The following is an 8725-nucleotide window of genomic DNA, read 5'->3' on the forward strand; positions in this document are numbered from 1 at the left end:
CAACAATTCCATTAATATCTGTATGAGCAGGAGAGTATTACAACTATCATGGCCTCGCTGCAGCTCCACGTCCTGCAGACATGGACCTCAGCTTTTAGACGTGAAAACAAGTGACTTTAAAGAAGCATGACCAGCAGGTCGAGCGAGGGGATTCTCCCCCTCTACTTCACACTTGTGACACCTCCCCTGCAGTCCCACATCCAGCTCTGGGGCCCCCAGCATAAGGACATGGACCCGTTGGAGCTACAAGAAGCTTAGGTACTGCTTACATGGACATGCAGTGATAGTACAGGGGGACTGGAACTAGGTGAGTTTTTAAGGTCCCTTCCAACCCAAACCATTCTGTGTATGACTATGGTCATACAGGAGGTGTTTCTCTCCCTATTTACACTTTTTATTTTGCTGCATACGAGTATTTCGAGAGCTCAGACTTCTTTAACACATTAACAGGAAGTGCTCTGCTGTGCTTTCCTCTTTTGGAGTTACTTTTCCCAGAGCCGGCTGCAGCAAAGCCGGGGCCCTCACCAAACGCCTCAGCACTTTCTAACCCTCAGGCTCGGCCGCGGCCCTGACGGGGGGGAAGGGGCCGGGCCCGCCGCCGCCACCCTGGAGCACGGCAGCCCCCGCTGGCCGCCTCCCTGCCAGTCTCAGGCAGCGTCCGCCTCAGGAGGCACCGTCCAGTGCCGCTGCCTGCCCAGGGGGAGGCTCCGGCCCTTCTGAGGGCGGGGGGGGCGCCCGGTTCCCCCCCCAACAGGACGAGCGGATTCGCCCGGCCTCGCTGAGAGGCAACGCCAACTGGGACCGCGAAGGGCCGGCGAATCACTATGGCAACCAGCGGGAGGGAGTCCGTGCGCCTGCGCACGGAGGGTGCGGTCCTCGCTTGTGCGCATGAGCTAGAGCTGCGGCGGGCCCCTAACGAGCGCCTCCCGCATGCGCGCCGCGCCCGTTACGGGACAGGAACGGCAGTTGGTGCCCCGCGCATGCGCTACGGCTCAGCACCGGGACTCCCCGCCGTGGCGGCGGGGCGCTAGGAGCGGCGGGAGCTCGTGCCGCGGCGGAGAAGTCTGCGGTGGGACGTGGCGACGGCGGCCGTGGGCGGGCAGGCGTGCGGGGCAGTCCTCTCAGCGGTGCGGGTGAGCTACGGGCGGGCGGCGTGACGTCATGACGTTGGCGCCAACAGCGCGGCGCCGCGCCACCTGCCGGCGGCGAGTCGGTGGTGTTGAGTCGTGGGGTTGGCGATACCCGTTGAGAAGCGGGAGTCGCTTCCCCGTGCTGGGCGGGTGTTGTGGCCGCCACAGGCATCAGCACTGCCGGGTGTGCAGCCCGAGGTCAGCCCCGGAGTGAGCCCACAAGGGCCCCTCAGGTACCGCCGGCAGCAGAAGCCGCGGGGCGCTACCAGCGCGTTTCGGGGTGCTCCGGTTGGGTTTGGATGGGTGGCTCATTGCTCCGGTGCGGCTCGGTAGGGTGAAGCGCAGCATTGATGTTAGCATGGCATCAAAAGCAAAACCTCAGTGACAGAGGCAACGCTCTTCAATAGAAGGGCTGATTGCGACAGTGTCAAGAGTTTAGCAAGCATTGACTGCTGGGAAGGTTCATTAACAACTTGGTACAGGTTGCCCAAAGAAGCTATGGCTGCCCCATTCCTGGCAGTGTTCAAGGCCAGGCTGGGTGGGGTTTGGAGCAGCCTGCTCTAGTGGAAGGTGGCCCTGCCCATGGCAGGAGGTTGGAACTGGATGAGTCTAAGGTCCCTTCCAACCCAAACCATTCTATGATTATATGATTCTATGATCCAGTCTTGAAGCAAACTTATTTCCAGCAGTGTGACAAAGGAAAACCATTCTGAGGATCCCTTCCAACCCTGACCATTCTGTGATGCTATGAGGAGTCTTGTCAGCTGTTTCATGAAGCAACATGGAATTTTGTCGTTCTCTTCCAGGCTTGAGGGCCCAAGGATCAGTGTGTGGGGAATCCTCTGCCTTGAGGGGAAACAGATGGTGCAGCCTGGTTTACTGACAACACTTTGTCCCTGGTCCTGCAGATACACAGGTGCTTCTCAAAAGAACCATGATGGTTTAAAATAAAGCCAAAATTACGCATTTGCTGGGCAAGAACATATGTTATTTGTACCTAATAGTTTGACTCTAGTAGAGCCCAAAGGCAGAAATGTTGACTGGTGCTCAGTCTGTTGGTTTCTGTATAAACTCTCAAAAAATCACCATCCAGGTAAAGTCCCTGTTTTGGTGAGAAAAAGAGACCCTTGGGTGGCTGGCTTTCGTATCTGCCTAGAATCCTCTTGTTCATCTCCCTGCTCTCCTCTTTGTTTTTGCTGCTTGGATTAAAATAGTTTTCAGAAGATGCAGAAGTCATTTTGTTGCTATACACTATGCGCATGTGTCAGAGGCAGAAACAGGAAAAAAATTTACCATGGCCTTTATATTTGGAAGAAAATGGACCTCAAGTTCTTTTGAGCATTTGCTTTTCCCACTGGGTCAGTTTTTATTACACTTTTTTTTCTGCAGAAAAAGAACCTGTCAAATGATAGAAAACAGCAATTTAGACGGGATGTTTGACACGTTGTACGCTTGTGAAACTCCAACTGTGCTTTGGGGTTCTCAGTTGTAGGCCAGGCTTTTGCCCAGAGTTTTCTCTGAAAATTGAACACAAAGAGATTGACATCATTGCCTGAGAGCTGACCTCTAGCTGTTATCATAGCAGTCCATGGATGGTACACATCTGCACATCCCTGAGGTCGTTGGTTGACACCAGAGTTTCCCAGAACACTCAGATCAGTCTTCTAGGTAACGATATATTTGGATATTGAGAAGGTGAAGGAACTAAGGTAATAAAAGAAGATGTTTTAATAGGAAAGAATGTACAAATATATTTTCAGAATAGTTGAACAAAGTGTGCTTATGGTGGGTGCTGGAGTATGGAGAACAGATATGACAGCATGGAAATATTATGAAGCAGCATGTGCGCAAAATAGCATGTTGGGTATTTTATTGTAGCTCTTGTATAATTTTAGCTGACAACAAGTTATTAATTGTTATAAATTAATGAAACATTAGTGTAAAATATATGTTATTAGTTTAGCTTTAGAAATCCATGAATTTGGTCACCTTTCCAATGCAAGCATCTTTCTATTTTAGAGAACGTGGGGAAATCAAGATGCTGTGTTAAATTTCACCTTACATTTGGGTTTGTGATGATAATCACAAATCAGACAATACACTTTTGGGGAAAAAAATAGTATCAGTAGAACTGATACACAGTGAATGTGCCCTTTAGAATAACATTTCTTGGAAAGGAGATGGCTTGGATCTATAACATTGAAGTGTTCTTACTTCTCTTTATATTCACTTCATTAATTACTCAGTTGATTTTCTTGCTGCAAACATCCATAACGCTTATTACTCTATTCTTGATCTGCACAATGATAGAATATTTTGCCATGGTCAGAATTATCCATATGAGAGTGATGTTGGACACCTGAGACAGGGTCATGTTGTGATCAGTATGAAAGAATGATGGCTGGGTGAGGTTGTATACTGGCGACTGAAAAGGCAGCCTGAACCAGCTGTGTTCCTAAGCCATGTGCCACTGGCTCTGTGTGCTGTGGGCAGTGCTTCCTCCTTGGAAGGAATCATGCCTTAGATGCACTGTAAGAATATCACCATAGTGTTCACGTGTACCCACTACAAGAAATACAGACCCGTTTGTATCAGTATGGCTACAGACTCCCACAGGGGTCTGCCAGTGTTTCAACATCTGTCCAGACTCCAAACTCCTTTGTAGTTGTTTTCCAGGTTAGATTTACCTATCCTGTAAGTAAGCTTGTCCAAAATGCAGGACTTTATATTGAGATTTGCAGTGGTTTACCAAGTGGCTTGCATCAATCTGCCTCTCTGTCATCAACTTCAGTAGTTCCCTCCTCTGCCTGACCAGACAGCTTGATCAGTGATGGTGTATGTCTCTTCCAACTCATTTCTTAAGTCTAAATAATAGAAAAACAAGATAGGCAGAGAGTTAATCCCTGTGGGATGCTGCTAGAAACATAATGCCGTCAATGCATCAACTGCTGTTTGCAGTTGCAATTTGAAACTTACCTAGCTATGTTTTAATAATTCTAAATGTGTTGTATTGATTTTGTATGCTTTTAATTAATCATTTTGTCCTTTGATACTTCTTTAACGGCTTACAAAAAGATTACACCTGTGTTAACACATAGAGGTCTCATTAAAAACATATTAGCTTAACATAGGAGGTCTTGGGTTTCATAAAGCTGTGTTGATTAGTATTAATTTTTCTATCCATTCTTACTCATCAATTCCCATATAAGCCATTTCTTTCACAGTCTGGTGTTGATCTCAGTCTGAAATATGAGTGTTTACTTCCCTAATTGTCCTTTTTGAAAAATCACAGTGACTTCTACTTGCAAATGATCTGTTTACGGAAACACCTTCAATAGCTGCTTTTCAGTATGCTTTGGATCACTGTTAGAATAGGCACATTGTGGGGTGGATATTGCAAGAATATTTGTATTCTCAGTTTTAACAGTTCTACACTTTGTTTTGTAATGATCTAATGGCCTTGGCAGGTTTTTCTTTTTGGTTTTGATGCACACCAAAAGATCTTTTGGAAAGTCTTTAACTTTTCTGTCCAGATAAATAATCTTAGGTAATTTTACCTCCTCCTTGTGTTAACACAATCCATTGCTTATAGTCAGTGCTATCCCATTCCCTTACCATGCTGTTATTTTATATATTTGTTTTTATTATTAGTCTGATTTCTTTTTCTGAAAACCAAGTTATGTTTTAAGAAGCGTTGTTTTCTTATTGGCCTCTTCTGAAATGTTTTTATTCAGTCCTTAATTCTCAAGTGTATTTTTCTGTTTAAATTAGTAATTTCTTGTTGTTTTCAGTCAAATAACCATTTTTGAAACACCAGCTGCATATATTTCTGATCTGTATGCTACTGTGTTTGCATACAAACCATGAGCATTTGCACCTGAGCAACCGTTAGTTTTTATTTTTATATCCACTTCCCCTTTATCTTTCCAGAGGAGGTAGAAAGTAAAGACTTTTCTCTTTCAGTGGAGTGCTTTATGAAGTAAGGTTGTTCTCTACAGTGTTCGAAAGGGACATTTTGTCATGTAAGTAGTGATACAAAATTAATTCCTGGAATATGATAGATTTTTTACTGGTTATGAAATGCTTTGCCATATGTACAAGTTACTAGCAGGGGGAGAATAGTCTGGGAAACAAATGGGAGCATGGTACTCTGATGGGATATCAGGTAATGGAAGTGGGTAATGTCAGGTAGACATTGATACTGGTCAATGCTAAGATTGCTCCTTAGAATCTGATAATGATTTTCCAGTTATCATTTCCTTGCTTATACAGACTTGAGTTAATTTGTCATTTCCTATTTTCCATGTCTGGTTTTGTCATCCTTTTCTGGCACAGGAAGGCTGTCAGGGACCAGGTACATGAGAACTGGTACCTGACTTTGAATTCCTTTTTCCGTACTTACATTTGCTCTCTCCTCACAGAATAAGCACTGCTGTCCTCAGTGTACATTTATTTGCACTTCTTTGAACACAGAGACCCTGCGCTGTACAGGTCTGGTGCTGTGTCTTTGCAGAGTAGTGTCGGCAATAAAGGTGTTGGTTAGTGCAGGAGCTGGAGAGAACAGGCAGTAGTGAGGAGTCTCTAAAAGTATGGAGGATAGTGTGCGTTTTCAGAAGTTATACTATTGACATGTAAGTTCTTCTCCATCAGGAACCTGTGGGGAGATTTTTGTTACAGGATTTGGTCTGAAAGAATCCCTAGGGATTGCCTTCTGGTGTGGTTTCCAGAAGAAACACTGCAGAAATTCTTTCCCTTTGCCGTATTTGGACTGGCTTGATTGAAAGTTTTGTTACCAACCTTGAAATCTGTAGGCCACAGCTTTCACAAAAAGAAAAGAGGAGGGCATTACTATCAGTGCCAGCGCAGCAGCATGCATCCCATCATCATGTCCCTGTCACCACTGGTATTAGCAGTCCAAGTTCATGCAGGCCATTACAGTTAACTGATTTCTGAAGACTAAGGTGATGTCAGTCACTTTGATCCCATTCTTTGACTTCCCATTACATTCTGGCCAGCCTTACAGGACTGTCAAGACCACTCCTATGTTGTTCTTGCTGGTGGAGGAAGCGGGAGAAAGTTGCTCCTGATGAGAAAGGTGCCACCCTTCCTGCAGCAACCCACTGCCTAGCGCACAAACATGGCCTTGCTCTGTGTTTCCTGCCTGGGGGAGACAGGTGCTGCAGACTCAACACTGGGTCTTCCTACAGCCAGTCAGGAATGCAGCTGCCTGCTAGGCTATGTCACCAGCCAAGAGATGGGGGGGAGAGGATTTGTCTGCAGGATGGGATAATTTGTCCTTTCACCACAAGGAAATGGTATGTATGAAAACAAAGGTTACTTTTTTCCTTGCTTTCTAGGGTTAAATAATCCCACTTGTGCTGGCATTTCTTGTGAAACCCAGGAAATTGCTCCCAAGGTAGCATGTCATTTCCCTCTTTTGAAGGTATAGAGTCCGGCTTTCCTTAGAGATGAGCAATTGAGGATGGTATGTACTGAGGCATCACTGAGGGGGTCAAGAGGAGAAAAGATATCTGCTGGGTGCAAGTTGTTGAGGCCTAAACAGCATTCTAGCCATAATGATGGCACGTTCTTGGAAGCTCAAGTGGCAGGAGAATTGTTCCTGGAACAAGCAGTTTAAAACAGCAAGTGAACAGGCCCAGATGGTGTATATTTGAGAGCTCAGAAGAGAGTCAAGTTGTGGACTGTTGAAAGAAATATGCTTTCCATTGTTAAAAGAGAATCTGCTCAGAAAGGTGGCAGGGTAGCAGATGTTTTACCTGTTTGGGTTTTGCTGTTTGGGGTTTGTTTTGTTTTTAAGAAGGATTCTGCAGTTGAACTGAGTAGTTACAAGGCAGTAAGTCTTTTATATGTACCTATTAAACAGATTGAAATGATCGTAAAGTTGTTTGTAGGTATCTGTCTTCATGTATTTTTAACCTGTTAGCATCTTGTCAATATGATAGCCTTTTTTCTCCAGTAGACTGTCTCGCCATAGTCTAATGAAGTGCTTTGAATTTGTCAACAAAGCAGGAAATAATAAATTCATGTAGCTTGCTCAGAAATCCTTTGAAAAGTGGAAAGAGATAAAGAATGGTAAATGGTATTGTGAATCGTAAATGGTCTGAGAGAGGAAACTGGCTGAAAAGTAGCAAAGAGCATCCAAGGGTTCATTCTGAATGCACCTCAGCACACGCCTGGTGGTCGCACTGGGCAGTGACGCAGCTTTTTCAGCTCTGTTGAGATCAGAGGTGGTTCCAGCAGGCTCCAACCTGCAGGTAACATGCATTATGGATCATGAACTTAGCGTGGAAGGCGGTAAAGCAGAGCATGGTGGTGGGAAAACAGATAAATCATAGGGAACACCTTAATGATACCAGACACTGGAAGAGCCCTGGGTGTCTTTGTTCAGGTAAAAACTTTGCTCAGCTAAGCGGATGCTTTCAAAACAAAGCAAATAAGATGTTAGGCTCTGGAGAGCCTCGATGAGGAGGGAATGCGAACAATACAAAACTTCTTCAGCAGCAGTATCAGCAGTCTGCTGTCTGCAGTACTAGTCAATGCGTCTCAGATAAAGCAATGGAGCGAAGTGGATTCGGGAATACTGCTGGAGATGGTTAGGAGCCAGGAAGGATTCTGCTGAGAAAAGACTGGAACTCTTTCAGAACACAGACACTGGACGATGTGATACATACAATTTAATAATTAATTTAGACCACTGAGTGGTCTAAAGAGGTTTAGAACTTTTGTCCTCCTTATCCCAACAGAAGACAGACAATGAAGTACAAAGGAAGCAAACAGGACTGATGAAAAGGGATACTTTCTCCATATTTCCCTCTGGATTTTTTTCAGCTAAACCAGAGAACTCAATTCAGTAGATCCCTGTGAGCCCTAAAGTGGCTGAGGGTATTGTGTGGCCAGAGGGTTATGATAGTAACATTGATGGATTTCTGTAGGAATTAACTGCTGTGGTTCTGGTTTAAAGAAAGTTACCAGAAAACAAAATTAGTCCCAGTGGAAAAAACAAGGATGGGCTGTTTGTAGGATGATAGGATAACTCAGGCTGAAAGTGACTTGGGAGGTCTCTAGTCCAGTGTCCTGCTCAAATCGGGGTCAGCTGTGATCTCAGACAAAGTCCTGGGGAACCCTATCTAGTCTGTCTGACATGCTCTGCCTTCTGAAGGGTTCTGGGCTTTCTCTGCAGTGACTGCAGTGATGGTCACTAGGACTGAGCAGATCCTGAGCAATGTGTCTGAACTTGCATAGTTCAGGTACATGGGTCAACGGAAGTGGCAGAATTTAGCACCATTAGAGCTGTCTCTCTTCCCTCTGGAACTTGAGCAAAAAAGAGCAGTCAGTACAGAATACTCTAAACCTGGCCTTTTCCTTCCATTTCCAGGTTCCACCTTTCATTCTAATTGGTCCTGCTTTGTACCATTTCACTGATCCACGTTTACTTGAAGGGCACAGCTGGGCTATAGATTTGACATCTAAGTTGATAGGTAAGTGGTGCTGTTTGTTTTATTTGACCAGCTTTGTGATTTGTTGAGTCCTAAAATCTTCCAAAATGAATCAGATACTTGTTTTATTTGACCAGC

The 8725-nt window shown here is 45.1% G+C and overlaps 1 long non-coding RNA gene across 1 annotated transcript; it reads left to right on the forward strand.

Annotated features, from left to right (window-relative positions):
- The first annotated feature begins 930 nt into the window (after window positions 1–930).
- Window positions 931–8702, forward strand: LOC134172516 (uncharacterized). Its single transcript, XR_009967954.1, has 3 exons — window positions 931–1062; window positions 1937–5152; window positions 8527–8702. It is a non-coding gene; the product is annotated as an uncharacterized LOC134172516 (long non-coding RNA).
- Window positions 8703–8725: the final 23 nt, after the last annotated feature.

Source organism: Pezoporus occidentalis, unplaced genomic scaffold, assembly GCF_034315485.1.
Source record: "Pezoporus occidentalis ecotype Australia unplaced genomic scaffold, CSIRO_AGI_Poc_V1 ctg113, whole genome shotgun sequence".
NCBI lineage: Eukaryota > Metazoa > Chordata > Aves > Psittaciformes > Psittacidae > Pezoporus > Pezoporus occidentalis.